The following is a 15,007-nucleotide window of genomic DNA, read 5'->3' as shown; positions in this document are numbered from 1 at the left end:
AGACTTGCATCTCAGCACCAGTAGAAAGACGGTGAGGGACCTTCGTGGAAGTAAAAGCCAGAGTGAAGCCACCACCTTTATCAGCTGTACTTCAGGTTTTGCGTGTCTCATCCAGGAGGATTTTGCTCCCGTAAATCCGTCATTTCCTGCATGTTTGCAGCATTGAACAATTATCCCAAAGGAAAGTCATTAAAGTGGGAGCTAAACATCAGTTTAAACACAGACAACCTAGAGTTCTAAGCCCCCATAGGATATTATGAACTATGAATGTTGGTCTCGTTTCTGCAGCTCTGTATTAGGTGCGTTAAACATTTACAAGAGGTGAGATTTCATGATCTTCAGCATTTCCTGTTTGCTACAGTGTTGGTTGGGTATAATTTCTATTCTTAGTACCTAATATAGGTCTGTGAACCTGTTTTCTGGGTCTAAGGCAGGATAAACTAAATTGAAACATCCTTTTATGGATATTGCCCTAATTTCTTGTAAGCTGAAGATCCCAGATGCTGGAGGCTAAAGATAGGGTAAGTAACAACAAGGTCTGCTGGAACAGACTAGAAGGCCAGTGAGGCAAAATAACAATGGAATGGTTTACAAATGTATTTTAGCAATCTGGGATATTAAATTAGAAGACTACATTGTTCTTCTTTGTCCTAGTTATATATTAGAAAAAAAGTAATAAACAGGAACAGATAAGCAAGCAATTAAATGCATCACCTGAATGCTGAATAGGTTTATGGTATGCTGAAAATAAGGAGACATTTCAGTTTTGTACACATTCACAGTAATTTCACACTGTGAATTTACAAAGTCTCCCTTTACCTCTGTGTGTGTGTATGTATATATACACACCTGTCAAGCTAAATGCTTTAAATTTCAGCCCTTTTTGCGTCATGTATCTATAAAATGTTTTGCTTTTTAAAGCATTGTCTTAAAATTCTAAATTAATCAACTTTTCCAAAACTTCAAATTCAGCCTGGAGTTCAGCCTCCAACTTTCCATCTGCACCAAGAGAAAACTATACTTACTGATTTTCAAACTGTTCCTGTGAAAGATATAATGGAAACATTGTTATCTCTGTGCATAATTACAGATATGGTAATTTTGTTGCATATATACATGTGTACACAAACACTTAGATGCACAACTTGAATGTTGCACTGTTTTTAGGCTATACTCTCAGTCCTGACAGCACTCAAAATTTGATACAATAGTGTGAATGTATAGAATCAACCTTTTTCTTGCACATGTGAAATTTTATCTGGCAGTACAATATAAAATTATTGCTTGAGTATGGCATCCACCTCACTTGCTAATCGTAAGTGATGCATGCTGGCTTTACATATCTGGTACTTGCTCAATCCTCTCTGTGGAAAGCATGATTCCGTCAGTGGTTGGGTGCTGTCATGAAATGGAAGGATTTAGCAGTTTGCATCTGGTGTGTTTGCAAAGGCTTTCAGCAAGATTTACAGCACTGGTAACAAACAGCAATTTCATATTTTCATTCCCTGACTTAACAGCACTCTTATTTGGAATGTCAAGTTTCTTAACAAAAATATTTTTCCTTTGATTAAACAGAAAAGAACTTATTCCAGAGAGTGAGAGCTCTAAAAGCATCCCTCTGAGTTGACAGTTTCCAGACTATTCTCTCTAGTAGCTGTCAAGTACTTTGCTGTGTAGGTCTAGCTGCAAGACTAAATTAGACTCAGGTGCAGCCTGTAAAGAACAATACATCATCTCTGCCGGGTTGTGGTTGGTTCTCCTACACAACAACAGAGAAGATAGCTGAGATGAAGTCCTGGCTTCATCTGAACTTCATAGGAAATCTCCCACTGAATGCAGTGAGGCCTGAATTTTACTGAAATGGTCTGGCTGAACTACAGTAATAGGAGTAAGTCGGTTTACATTTACTGTTAAAGCTTTGTCTAGAGGGTAGGTTTAACATTAAACTCCTTTGAAACTATGTCCAGAGAATGTGAGGAAACAAAAAAAGGGAAGTCTCTTAGAATTCATACCATTCTCTAGTGGTGTGGGTTCCATCTGGTGATACTAGCAGAGAAAGTCAAGCCACTGATGTGGGCCTTGCTTACCATTAATTTTCCTGAGATCAAGAGGTTATTTCTGTATCATTTCTTTTCAGTTAGGCAAAATTAGTTTCCTTGGAATAAAACCTAGAGTTGTTTTCCCAAATTAGCTGTAGCCACTGATGTTTTGCTTTAGATAGTAGATGTAGAGAGAGTCAGACTTCTTTTCTTCTGTTAATGTACCAATTTTGAACAAATCTAAGTACTGATTTCCATCGAGCCACCTAATTCACTGTAATGAGTCCTTGTAATACCAGAAGGTGCTTCTCTTGTATGAAATTGATTTGTAACAATATAAATCAAATAAAAATGGAAAGGCACAGCTGTTTCTTTGTTGACTTGAATCCTAAATTTGTCCCCTAGTTTAATCCAAGTTGATATAAAAAAAGAAATGGATCCACCAATAAGATACAAAAGTTCTAATGTAAACTGTCTTACCTCCTAGTTCTTGCTAAACTGACTTTCATTCACTCTTTCTTTGTATCTAATGGTTATTAGAATAGCCACCTCTTTCCTCTGCACTGTTATAAAATAAGCAAAAGTCAGTGCTAGATTTTGTTCTACAAATGGTGTTTATAATAGATTTCCCACCCCAGAATGTATAATTACTGCCTTTTTAGTTAAGGATTGAAAGATTTTTGCTATCTGTTTGTATGACAACTTCCTTCTAGAAATTAAAATCCACTCTGTTAAAACCCACTCCATTAGCTTTCTTAGTATCTGTTCAGACCCCTCTGTCTCTGAGTTTTTCTGTGCTGTTTGCACTGTTACACTGAACTAAAACAGTGAGTAAGGATAAAGTCATTATTGATTTTTTTAAGAAACAATGACATTGAGGTAAGGAGGTTCTTGCCAGCTGATTGCAGAGTGGAAAGTTGACCTAACAGCCTCTAGCTACTTGGACTTACATTTCTTGAAAATCGGTATTACAGCCAGAAAGCCTGAACACAGAAGGTAAGAGAAACAAGTACTCTGCTGAGTGGTACTGCACATTTGAATATGTGTTACGGTATAAAAGCTTAGAGAGTATAAAGGCCATGAGTGATGGCATCTGTAATTTCTTATGCCAAACTCCATCTGTTTTCAGTAGTTTTTTACTCCACCATTCTTTAATAATTTGGGCAGAAATTTCTCATGCTGAATTTCTGCTGCAGGCAGAACACTTCTTTTGAAAACTTGAACAAAAATAGCTTAGCCACTTTTCAAAAAAGAAATGGGAATGTTTTACTCAGGAGCAGCTATAACCCTTATGTGACTGGGAAGGCTGCATGGCTGAGCAGCCACATCACATGAAGGAAATGCTTACTACTTTCCCTGGTGTTACTGGAGAGTGGAGGGGAGAATAAAGAAGATTAAAACCTCTGTCCTGCCTGATAAATCTGCATCTGGTTTTACCCACATGAAAACAGTTCTAAAATTAGGAACTTCACCATACACGAGCTTTAGGTCAAGGAGTAGAGTTCTGCTAAGAAAGTCATTCTGGTTTCAGAAAGATGTTTTTTGATTACACCTTTTTTTTTTTTTTTTTTTTTTTTTTTTTTTTTTTTTGTGGGTGTGAGTTATGAGCTTCTGAAAACTGAGGAAATACATAATAGTTTAACAGCTAGGCCAATATATTCTGTTTATATGAAGGATGACCTACAATGAGACTGCATTGGTTGAGCCAGACTTTCCCCTCTCATTTCTCCTTCATGGCCAGAGAACACTGCAAAGACACTCTCTGATGTACTTTCAGTGCTTCTTCAAAGCAGAGGGATTGGGAGCCAAGCCTAAAGGGACAGCTAGAAAATGGTGAATTAAGCACAACAAACCCAAAGGGGAAGGGGGAAGGGGAGCATGAAAACATTAGATGGATGTAGGGTGAGAGTAAAAAGTTATCACAGAATAAGCTAAGTTGGAAAGGACCTGCAAGGATCATTGAGTCCAGCTCCTGGCCCTGCACAGGACATCCCCAAGAGTCACACCCTGTGCCTGAGAGTATTGTCCAAATGCTCCTTGGTCTCTGTCAGGCTGGTGCTGTGACCACTTCCCTGGAGAGCCTGTTCCAGTGCCCAACCACCCTCTGGATGAAGAAGCTTTTCCTGATATCCAACCTAAACCTCCCCTGACACAACTTCAGGCCATTCCCTCAGGTCCTGTCACTGGTCACCACAGAGAGGAGATCAGTGACTGCCCCTCCTCTTTCCTCTCACGAGGAAGTTGTAACTGCAATGAGGTCTCCCCTCAATCTCCTCTTGTCCAGGCTGAACAGACCCAGTGACCTCAGCTGCTTCGTCTCCAGACTCTTCACCGTTGTTATTGCCCACCTTTGGACACTCTCTAATAGCTCCATGTCTTTCTTATATTGTGGCACCCAAAACTGTCCCCACCACTCGAGGTGAGGCTGCCCAAGTGCAGAGCAGAGTGGGACAATCCCCTCCCTTGCCTGGCTGGTGATGCTGTGCCTGATGCCCCCCAGGACAGGGTTGGCCCTCCTGGCTGCCAGGGCACTGCTGACTCATGTTCAACTTGCCATCGACCAGGACCCCCAGGTTTCTTTCTGCAGCGCTGCTTTCCAGTCTCTCATTCCCCAGTCTGTCCGTGCATCCAGGGTTGCCCCGTCCCAGGTGCAGAATCTGCCCTCTTTGAACTTCATATTGTTGGCGATTGCCCAGTCCCCTAATTTGTTTAGGTCTCTATGCAGGGTCTCTCCTCAAGGGAGTCAACAGCCCTTCACAGTTTTGTATCATCTGAGAAGTAGCTTAGTGTCCTTTCTAGTCCTGCATCCAAGTCATTGATGAAGACGTTGAAGAGCACAGGGCTGAGGATGGAGCCCTGTGGAACCCCACTAGTGGCAGGTCACCACTCTGATGTCACCCCATGCACTGCAACACTCTGTGCCCAACCTGTGAGCCAGTTGCTTGCCCATCACATGATGTGTTTATCCAGCTGTGTGCTGGCCATTTTATCCAGCAGGATCCTGTAAGAGGCAGTATTAAAAGCTTTACTGAAATCCAAAAAGGTTACATCAACTGGCTTCCCTTGATCAATCAGGTGAGTTACCTTGTTATAAAAGGAAATTAGGTTTATTAAATGGGACTTTCATGAAGCTGTGCTGGGTGTGGCCAATAACTGCATTGTCTTTCAGGTGTTTTTCAATAGTAATGAAGGATGAGGTTAAGACAGAGGCTGAAAGGACCATGACCACTGTGTTTAAATCTCTTGAGCACCACTAGAACTCCCAGTATTCTTCTACTGACAAAAATAATTGTGAAATCCACTGAAAATATACTGAACTGGTTCATTCATGCTGCTTTTCTGAGTGGTAGGGGCATCTCTGCTGTCCTGATGATGCATTACTTGGACTTTGAGGCAGGAGGGTTGTTTTTATTTGCTTTCTCTAATTGCTATTTCCTTTAACTCTAGAAAAATTAAAAATGCTACAGTAAGCTAATATAGCAGTTTAGTGATTTCAGAACTGCATGAAGTCAAATGTTCAGGAATTAAATACCAAAATGGTATTGTTATGTGAAATATAACAGTATTGTTGATATATAACAATATGTATGAAATATACCAATGTTGTTATCGTTGCTGTTGATACAAAATTTTCTTACAGAATTAGTAAGATGATCAGACACTGGGATTTCATTAGCTTCACAGATATTCATAGATTGATAAAGCCTAGCATGCATTGACAATGCCCATGTATGAGCTAATGGATTTAGGGAATACACAGCATAGTGTTAACACTTCAGGTATTAACACTTCAGAGAAGACAATGACCCCTTCAAGAAGAGAGAGACAGAAAATCCACATATTGAGATCCTGCTGCTGTCTCACCTGCTGAAGAGGACAGCACCCAGATAGCGACTACTTCAATCTGAGGAACTCAGGGATGTGTGTTTTAGATTATAGACTAATTTAGGTTGTAAAAGACCTTTAAGATCATCGAGTCTATCTGTTAACCCAGCACTGCCAAGTCCAGCATTAAGCCATGTCCCTAAGCACCACACCTACATGTCTTTTGAATACCCCTACCTTGCTGGAAAGCTCGTTCCAATGCTTGACAGCTCTTTCTGGAAGAATTTTTTTCTACTATCCAAACTAAACCTCCACTGACACAACCTGAGATTATTTCCTATTGTCCTATCACTGGTTACTTGGGAGAAGAGTCCAACCCCCACCTGGCTACAGCCTCCTCTCAGGCAGTTGTAGACAGCAGTAAGGTCTCTCCTGAGCTTCCTTTTCTCTGGGCTGAAAAACCCCATATTCCTCAGCTGTTCCTCATAAGCCTTGTGCTCCAGACCAGCTTTGTTGCCCTTCTCTGGACATGCTCCAGCACCTCAATGTCCTTCTTGCAGTGAGATGCCCAAAGCTGAGCACAGGATTCAAGGTGCAGCCTCACCAGTGCCGAGTACAAGGGACAATCACTGCCCTGGTCCTGCTGGCCATACTATTGCTGATACACATTAGTCATCAATTTAGGGTATCAGCTCACTTGTGTCTTACTTAATTTATCTGTATTTGCGTCAAACGTGTGTTCACCGGCACTGGTGCCATTCCTGCATCCTTCATGGCTGTTGTGATCCTCGAAAACAAATCTGGTATCTTCTTCACCCACCTCAACACTGATGTAAAATACCTGCCAAATAAACTTCACAGGTTTGTATTTGGTGTTTTACTTTATAACTGGAGTGTTATACAACTGTACACAAAGCTGGTTAGTAGAATGGACAGGTAGTGTCCATTCTGAACACACTAGTTCCTTCCCAGTCTTATGTGCCTATATTCTAAAGCTTTTCCAGATGGAGCCCACAGCTCAAAGGCTGCCAAAAAATGTTAGTAGAGCTGTTAGTACATTAAGAGCTAAGCAAAATCTGATAGAATATTATCTGAAATCTTTATCCCTTTTCATGTTGAAATAGTAGGTTTCCTTTTTCCATAAGTTATAAACAACTTGGCTTTTCCTAATGGTTATGTCTCCATGGACTGCCTTTTGCTGTCTACAGAAGATTGCACAGAATAAAGTGTCACTAGTGGTATGTGCCATTGACCCAACATCATCAGTAAAATGCCGGATTTCCTGAAGACAGGATTAATATTGCTCCCCTATAATTCAGCGTCATCCCTGTGAAGCACAGGCTGATTCCATGTGTCACAAAGGTTATTTACGTTTCAATAAACTGTGAGGCAAACTCACAAGCTCATGTTTGCTGTTAATGAATACAGCTTTACCACTAGCTGCAGAACTTACAACGTTTGGGCAGTAGAGCCTGAAGCCTTCTATGGGGTTTACACATTCCCAAAAGGTGAAAATACTTATTGCCTCATTTCTGAACCTTTGACCTCTCTGTAGGCATTACTTTTATGTAAAATTGTCAACACATCTGGCTGGCCACAGCGTAGAGCTGTGAGTGACACCTGGTGAAAAATTTAGCTCAGAATGAAAGCTGAGGTGAGCACCCAACTGTTCCATTTAGACATTAATATCCTAAGTCCTTGCTTAAGGGAGCTGCCAGTGAATTCCCTGCTGGCATATGTTCTGGGTCCATCTAACAGGAGAGTTCATGGTCAGCAGCCTGACCCCTCGACCTTGTCAATGTAAATAAAATACATGAAATTGTGCCTTCTGTGCTGTCATCTGTGGGAAGAGGCATTGTGGCCCTCATGTCATGACTGTATTAGCATTACATGAACACTGAATTAAAACCTTCACAGGCTATACATGCATGACAATGCAGATTTAAAATAGCTCTAAATGATCTGGTCTGAGATTTGAAATCCCACAGAGTGGTATTAATATAATCTCTTGTGTTTAATATAAATTAGAATGAATGAGATTACTTTTTTCTGGGAATTTTAAACTGAAAATTGATTAAATCTGTTTTTAAAGAATGGCCAAAAAAACTGGTAAGAAATTAAAACAAAGAAAAAGCCAAGCCAGCTGCCATGAGGCCATGATAAGATTTTCTTTCTAAAAGAAAAGACCTTGAAAATGTTTGCCATTCATCTCTCGTAAAGTCCACATCTGAAGTGAAGTATGATTTTTACTTTCTCAGGACAAGACTATGTAACGCAGGTCCTCCAGGGAAACTCCAACTTCCCTAGAATTCTCTTAGTGTTTTCAATACAGCAGCATTGTCTTTTACACAATAGGCAAAGACAAAGTTTATGCAATCTGTTGTTTCAGCTCCTTGTTTTACTTCTCCATTACGTTCAGATGAAACAGTTCAAATTGAAAATTAGAAACATTAACTGCATGAACCAAGAATAGATTCCAAAGAAGAGGCAGGATACAAAAACATATTTCTTTTTAGGTCAACCAGAATTTCAGTGTGTGCAGGTATGAAACTTACTTTCACTTGTTCTCTTTGATGTACTGTAGCTGGCTATATAATTTTATCCGACAGTCTGGGAAGATCCAATTTTATGAGAAGTGAAAGAAATGTGAAAAGGGCAATTATGAGGAGATTAAACTAATGCAGTACCTGGTTAGCTCATACATTAGGAGGTGGATTTTCTTCCTTTCTTTTACAAGTGGCTGTATGGTAAAATAAACACTTTTAAAGCCCACAATGGAGACTCTTAAATAAGAAAAGATCTCAAATTCCTCTGAATGTATTTTCAGAATTGAAATATGATATCTGTCTGAGTTGGACAGAGTAACCCAACCCATCTCGACTTTCACTTGCTGTCCTCAGCAATGGTCCTTTGCTGTCCTAATATCTTAAACGGATTAATGTTCTAAGAATGCTTAAATGGGATTGTGGAGCTTTTGTTTACACTAGGGACAATATTCCTCTTCATTGACAAATTTTCTCCCAGTGTTCATTGTTGGTTTTGTCTGAAGGTCAGTTGAAGAACATCTTAAAAGCCTTGCCTCCATTTCTACTTTTACTTCCTTACTTCATAGTATGCTGAAGTAGTTCAAGAGCAGTGCAAAGCATGTCAGATGCAATTTTGTCTTCAAAAGCTCAGAATTTAAGGGCTTAACCCAGTTTGCATGCAACTAGTCAGTCATACTTTGATTTCAAAGAATGAATACAGTTATTCAAGTGGGTAGGCGTTAGCAGAATCGGTCCAAGCAGAACAATATACAAGTTCACGGGAGAGCGGATTTTTTTTATTAAAACTTGAGAGTGCTTTGGCTGTGTTTTCTGTTGCACAGAGTGGTTGACAATCTAATTACCACTATGTTGTGTGCTATGGAAGCAGGTAGTACAGTAGGTAAGGAAGGGAAGGTACTAATGCCTCTTACACAATTTGTCAATGTAGATCAACCCCTGAAATCCCTTCCGAAGTAGACATAAAAAGGGGAGTGGGGATGGGTATGAGCTCCTCCCTCCCCTCTCTAAGCTGGTGCAAGATGAATCAGCTCACTGCTGTGTGAGGGTACAAGCCCAAGTTAAAGTGTGGTAGCTTAGTATCTCAGTATGCAGGAACTTGACAGTGAGATTTATTGCTATTGTTCTTAATTATTATTCCCACAAGTATTAGAAAGGGAGTTGAAGAAGGGAAGGTGGGAGTCCACTGAGTAGGGAACAAATAAACCTGGAAGTAACTTCACAAGCAGTTTTGGAGCTCAGCTCACACCACTTATCTAACTTCAGATTTAATTGTGCAGCTAATTGCTTGATTACAACAGAATCTATGTTATGTCCTACTCGAACAGCAGTGCTATCTGGGATGAACACAAAAGGCAAGAAAATCAACAGTATAAGTCGAATGTATTCACAGGAAAAAACTTCTGCTCTGGAAGAGTTGTGCCCCTTCAGACCCAGCAGTACCAATGGTCATGAGATTTTCCTTCTTCAGATCCACTTTTGTAAACCTGCAACCTTTTCTTTGCCTGTAAAATACAGCAGTCACAAAGATGTTTGGCAGCCTGTGCTAATACTAATAATATTCAGCAACAGTTCAGCTATAAGTTCTTATTGCCTTCTTCCATTCCCACCTTCTCTTTGCTGAGTCCACTTTTTTAGCTGCTGTACCTTTTGTAGTGTAAGATCTTTGCGGCAGGAAATAAGCCTTTTTGCCGTGGTTTATAGGTGTTAAACACACAAGGGCTCTGGTCTATCACAGAAACACTAAGGTCATAATGCAGATGATACAAATAAACCCAAGACAGATTCTATGTTTTTTATAATTAAATATATTCTTCCCCAAACTACAGATGGATCCTTTGAAAAATAAGACCATATTATCTCATATTCATCAAACAATAGAATATATCTATGTTGCTGAAAGATGATACTTGCTGGAGGCTTAGACAAGGAATTCCATATTTGTGACATGATTTAACTGTGCCTAGCTTTATTTTGTTTCACCAGGTCCTAATTAAGACAACTTAAAAGCCTGCTTTACATAGGCCTCTACTGATCCAGTCCCTGAACTCATCTAGAAGACAGAAGAATGACCAAAAAGCAATACAGTATAATTGTATTTTTTTTAGATGAGAAGAGGTTTGAGAATACTTTGCATGAATTGTAGCCCAGACGGCTGATACCTGAGGCAATAGGAAGAAATATAATCTTAAAAGATGAAATCATCAGGAATGAAAAAGAGTCATTGCTGTGTATAGATTAGTCAATTATAATAATAACATTGTAGCCACACACTACCAGCAATGGAAAAATTAAGAATTGAAAATAGAGTATCTGCTGACACACAGAAGGGTTAATCCACTAGAGGGAGACAAACTGAAGAAACTATTGCATTGAAATTGCCAAAAAAATTAAAGGGAACAAACGGGAAAAGTGTTTAGACAACTAAACATAGTGAACTTTTTATTCCTGCATGTGTGTGTAAGTACATCAGCATTCTTACTTCTCTTACTCCCTCATCAGGATCAGGAAATACAAGATTTAATTTTAATTCCTTGCTAAGTGTGTTAGCTCAGGCAAAAGGTTGCCAATAAAAATATGACATCTGTATTTCACAAACCCTACTGCTTGGTTCTGTAAAGATTTCTCATTATTAACAAGTCCATGAGAAAGAGCCGCCATTTAGACTCTTTCTGTTTCTTGACAGAAGAAATGTGTAGTGCAAAATATATTTCATGATAGCAGTATTTCAGATTGCTTTTATAGCTCTCAGGATTTGTAAACAATTATTTAGCAATCTTTTAATTCAACAGATTGATCAACATACAAAGTCCTCCTGACAAGTAGGTGAAATAAAGGATTTTAGTACGACTGACCAACACATAAAGTTGGTCAGTCCCACTTTATGTGGTGGATTGACCTTGGCCAAGTGCCAATACCAACATAAATACTTGTTTATTCTTGTATATGTTTATTATTATTGTGTTATGCAAGAGGGGAATAAGTGAGTAGCTGTGTAGGTGTTCAGGTGTTGTCTGTGGTTCACTCACCACAGTCCTCCCAGATCCAGTACAAAAGTCTTCCTCATCTCAACAAGGTATTGATGCTTTATGTGGTGACAGTGCATATCCTGGGTTGCCTAGTATTGCTCTAACCTGAGCAAACAGAAACGTCACCGAAGTTTGAGCAGCCAACAGAAGGTCCACCTTGTGTTCAGAGGAAAAAAAATAGACAGCCTGAAAGGACACTTGCTCTTAACCTAAGGCAGGTATCTGTTCAGATGAATTGTTACTTTCAAACATCTGTTTCCTTCCAATGGGAACTTTGGCTCACTAGTTCAGGTCAAATGAATTATTTTAGACACCCAAAGGCAGGTGAGGCAAAGCCAACTAACAGCCTCCATCTCTGTCTGATTTGAGTTGCTCTTTTTTGAAACCTCTTCAGTTGTGACAATAGACATGCCCTGTATTCTAGTTGCCCTTTATCCCAGAATTAAAGATTATCTACTTTTACTTTTATGTTCTTGGTAATTTTTTGCGTTCTGACACTATTTTTAATAATACATACAACTTTCTTCTGTAGCAGTTATTACGTATATTAGTTGTAGCCTGCTGTACTGGTTAAGCTGTAGGCTGAGCAGGTCCAGCAAAAGAAAAGAAGCTGAAAATTTATCTGTGACCTGAGCTAAATTTTCTCATGTTTCTATGCTTACTTTCTCATTTTATAGTTAATCACCATATGTATGTCAAAGTATTTACACTCCTCTCTCTTTGCTGAAGAAAAGGATATTTTTTGTTGAGGAGCAGAAGGAAAATTTTTCCTTACCTGACAAGATACAGGTGTTGCCCCACTTCTACCCAAAGAAATCCTTCCTTCCTTCCTTCCTTCCTTCCTTCCTTCCTTCCTTCCTTCCTTCCTTCCTTCCTTCCTTCCTTCCTTCCTTCCTTCCTTCCTTCCTTCCTTCCTTCCTTCCTTCCTTCCTTCCTTCCTTCCGAATTCCTTCCTTCCTTCCGAATTCCTTCCTTCCTTCCTTCCGAATTCCTTCCTTCCGAATTCCTTCCTTCCGAATTCCTTCCTTCCTTCCGAATTCCTTCCTTCCGAATTCCTTCCTTCCGAATTCCTTCCTTCCGAATTCCTTCCTTCCTTCCGAATTCCTTCCGAATTCCTTCCTTCCTTCCTTCCTTCCTTCCTTCCTTCCTTCCTTCCTTCCTTCCTTCCTTCCTTCCGAATTCCTTCCTTCCGAATTCCTTCCTTCCTTCCTTCCGAATTCCTTCCTTCCGAATTCCTTCCTTCCGAATTCCTTCCTTCCTTCCGAATTCCTTCCGAATTCCTTCCTTCCTTCCTTCCTTCCGAATTCTGAATTCCTTCCGAATTCCTTCCTTCCGAATTCCTTCTCTCTCTGCTGCTTCTCTCCTTTGTGTCACCCTCCTCTCTTTCCTTCTTTGTTCCTTCTCTCTTCCCTTCCTCCTTTTACTGCTTCTCTTCCAAGCCCTTTAATCTGCCAACTGTTTTTTGTTTCCCACATAACCACACAACTTCTTAACATTCTTCTACTTTTCTTTATACTACCTCCATTTCTTCTGCTGGACTGCATTATCACTACTCATGCATTGCACACTAGAAATTCCACATCCAAGTCTAGTCAGTGAGGTTGGATTCAAAATTTTGTTTGAAGGCAGGGCTCCATCTCATCTTACTGAAAACAGCAGACTTTTCTCTGGCTAAGACAATCCAACCCTAACCTGCATTTGAGACTCACATTAGAGCACTGCAGTAGGTTCTGTAACTTTTAACCTGAAAGGCAGGAAGTTACTGGAAAACAAGCTCCTCTTCTGCAGTCCTAGTGGATAACACCCACTTGGATGAAATTGCCATCTGTTGTTTTCTTGGATTATGTCAGAATATGTGAAATAACCTGGAAGAGAGAGAAGCAAAATGACAGACAAATGCAAGAGGGAAATAATGTCTGGAAAATTACTGTTGAGTCTCTCCAAAGCAAGAGAAGGACACAAAATATTCTGGTTTAGGTCTGGAAAAGACCTGCTGGAGCAATAAATGTGATTGCACTAATCACCAAAATGTGGCTGGAGAATAAATAAATCTCCTTGGCTGCTGTAGATCCGACATTGTTATTCTTTATTTCTTTTTCATATAGTTTCCTAGGTATAAATGCTAGGATGTTGTCAGTGGACAGTGGGACTAGAATGATCCTTTAGCCCATGGCAAGAAGGACAAAGTAGAGGAGCAGGTACAGTAAATAGCACATAGACCTAATGAAGGGAACTAAAAGTGTGACATTCCCATTAGCCTCTTCCTTACAGCAAAACCGAATTGTAATAAAGAATCCAGCCTGTATCTTTTAGCCTGTCTCTAGTTACAAGACAGGAAAAAGGGGACAGTCTGGGGTATAGGGTTACTATCAGAAGTTTCATCAGTTTGGTGATACCACATATATTTTCAATTTAAATAAATTTAGTGTCTTAGGACTCAACACCAAATAACATGATATCTGCTGGTGAAAATGAAATAATATTTTTTATCCAGTAAAACAGAAGCTTTCTTTTGTTTATTTTTCTCCCCCCAGCTATCAAGGAATACACACCCATAATAGACAAAGAACATATATATATATATATGTAATGTGCAATATTGCACACACCCAAAATTGTTATATTGTACAGAATATATATGTCCTGAAAATATTTTCAGAAATGTTTAATAACAAATGTTTCATCAAGCTGTTATATCATGTTGTATATGGAAAGAAAAAGACTAACACAGAGGTAGTTCATCTGTTAGCTTCTGAATTTGAGCAAACACTTAATATACCACTAATATTTATTGGTTTTATAAATGTTAGCCATGTCTGTAAGTGGTATTTAAATCTGATTCTCTTAAGCTGAAACAGTTTTACTGACTCAATGATACAAGCATTTCCTGAAAAAGAAGGACATATTTCCTGTATTTTGTTAATATTTGACAGCACTGATCCCAAACGAGTAGCAACATGACACTGATTTGCAAGACAGACTTTAAAGTGCAGTTGAAATTCTGTATTGTTGTATCCCACGTAAACTCATTTACTGAGCAACAATTACATAATAAATTGCATTTAAAACCAAAAAGAGATCCTGTTGTCCTCATTTCAGTCATAGAGTTAAGCAGAGTTAAAAAAGGAGAGAGGATCCTGCAAATGAACTCTCAGCTGACAACACTTGTGTCCATGAACTGAGGTTTCCTCAGTTTCAGAGCAGACAATCTGCAGAAGTCAGGTCCATGCTTTGGGTTCCTCAAAGTAGGAAAGTTTTGTCCCCAGTGCTTAGTTTGAAAATAAAACCCCCAAAACCCCAAAAAAACTTCTGAACTAATCTCCACAGAAGGGCCAAGGGTAACTTGGAGGTATTGCAAGCTTTTTAATGTTAATACCAGTATTTGCAATGGCATTCTAGGTTCTACAGAGAGACAGTAGGAAGGTTGGGGTCAAAGAAATTGCTTGGTGATACTGAGCAGGAACGTCTTGTCTCTGAATTTGCAGTGCATCAAGTCAAATTTGTGCATAAACCTTCACAGGATAATCCTTAGTCTTGAGGTCACATGTCTGAGAGCACACACAGTAAAATA

This window comes from Coloeus monedula, assembly GCF_965178545.1.
Source record: "Coloeus monedula genome assembly, chromosome: 3".
Classification (NCBI taxonomy): domain Eukaryota; kingdom Metazoa; phylum Chordata; class Aves; order Passeriformes; family Corvidae; genus Coloeus; species Coloeus monedula.
The sequence above is the reverse complement of the archived record's forward strand: the minus strand, read 5'-3'. Positions refer to the sequence as shown.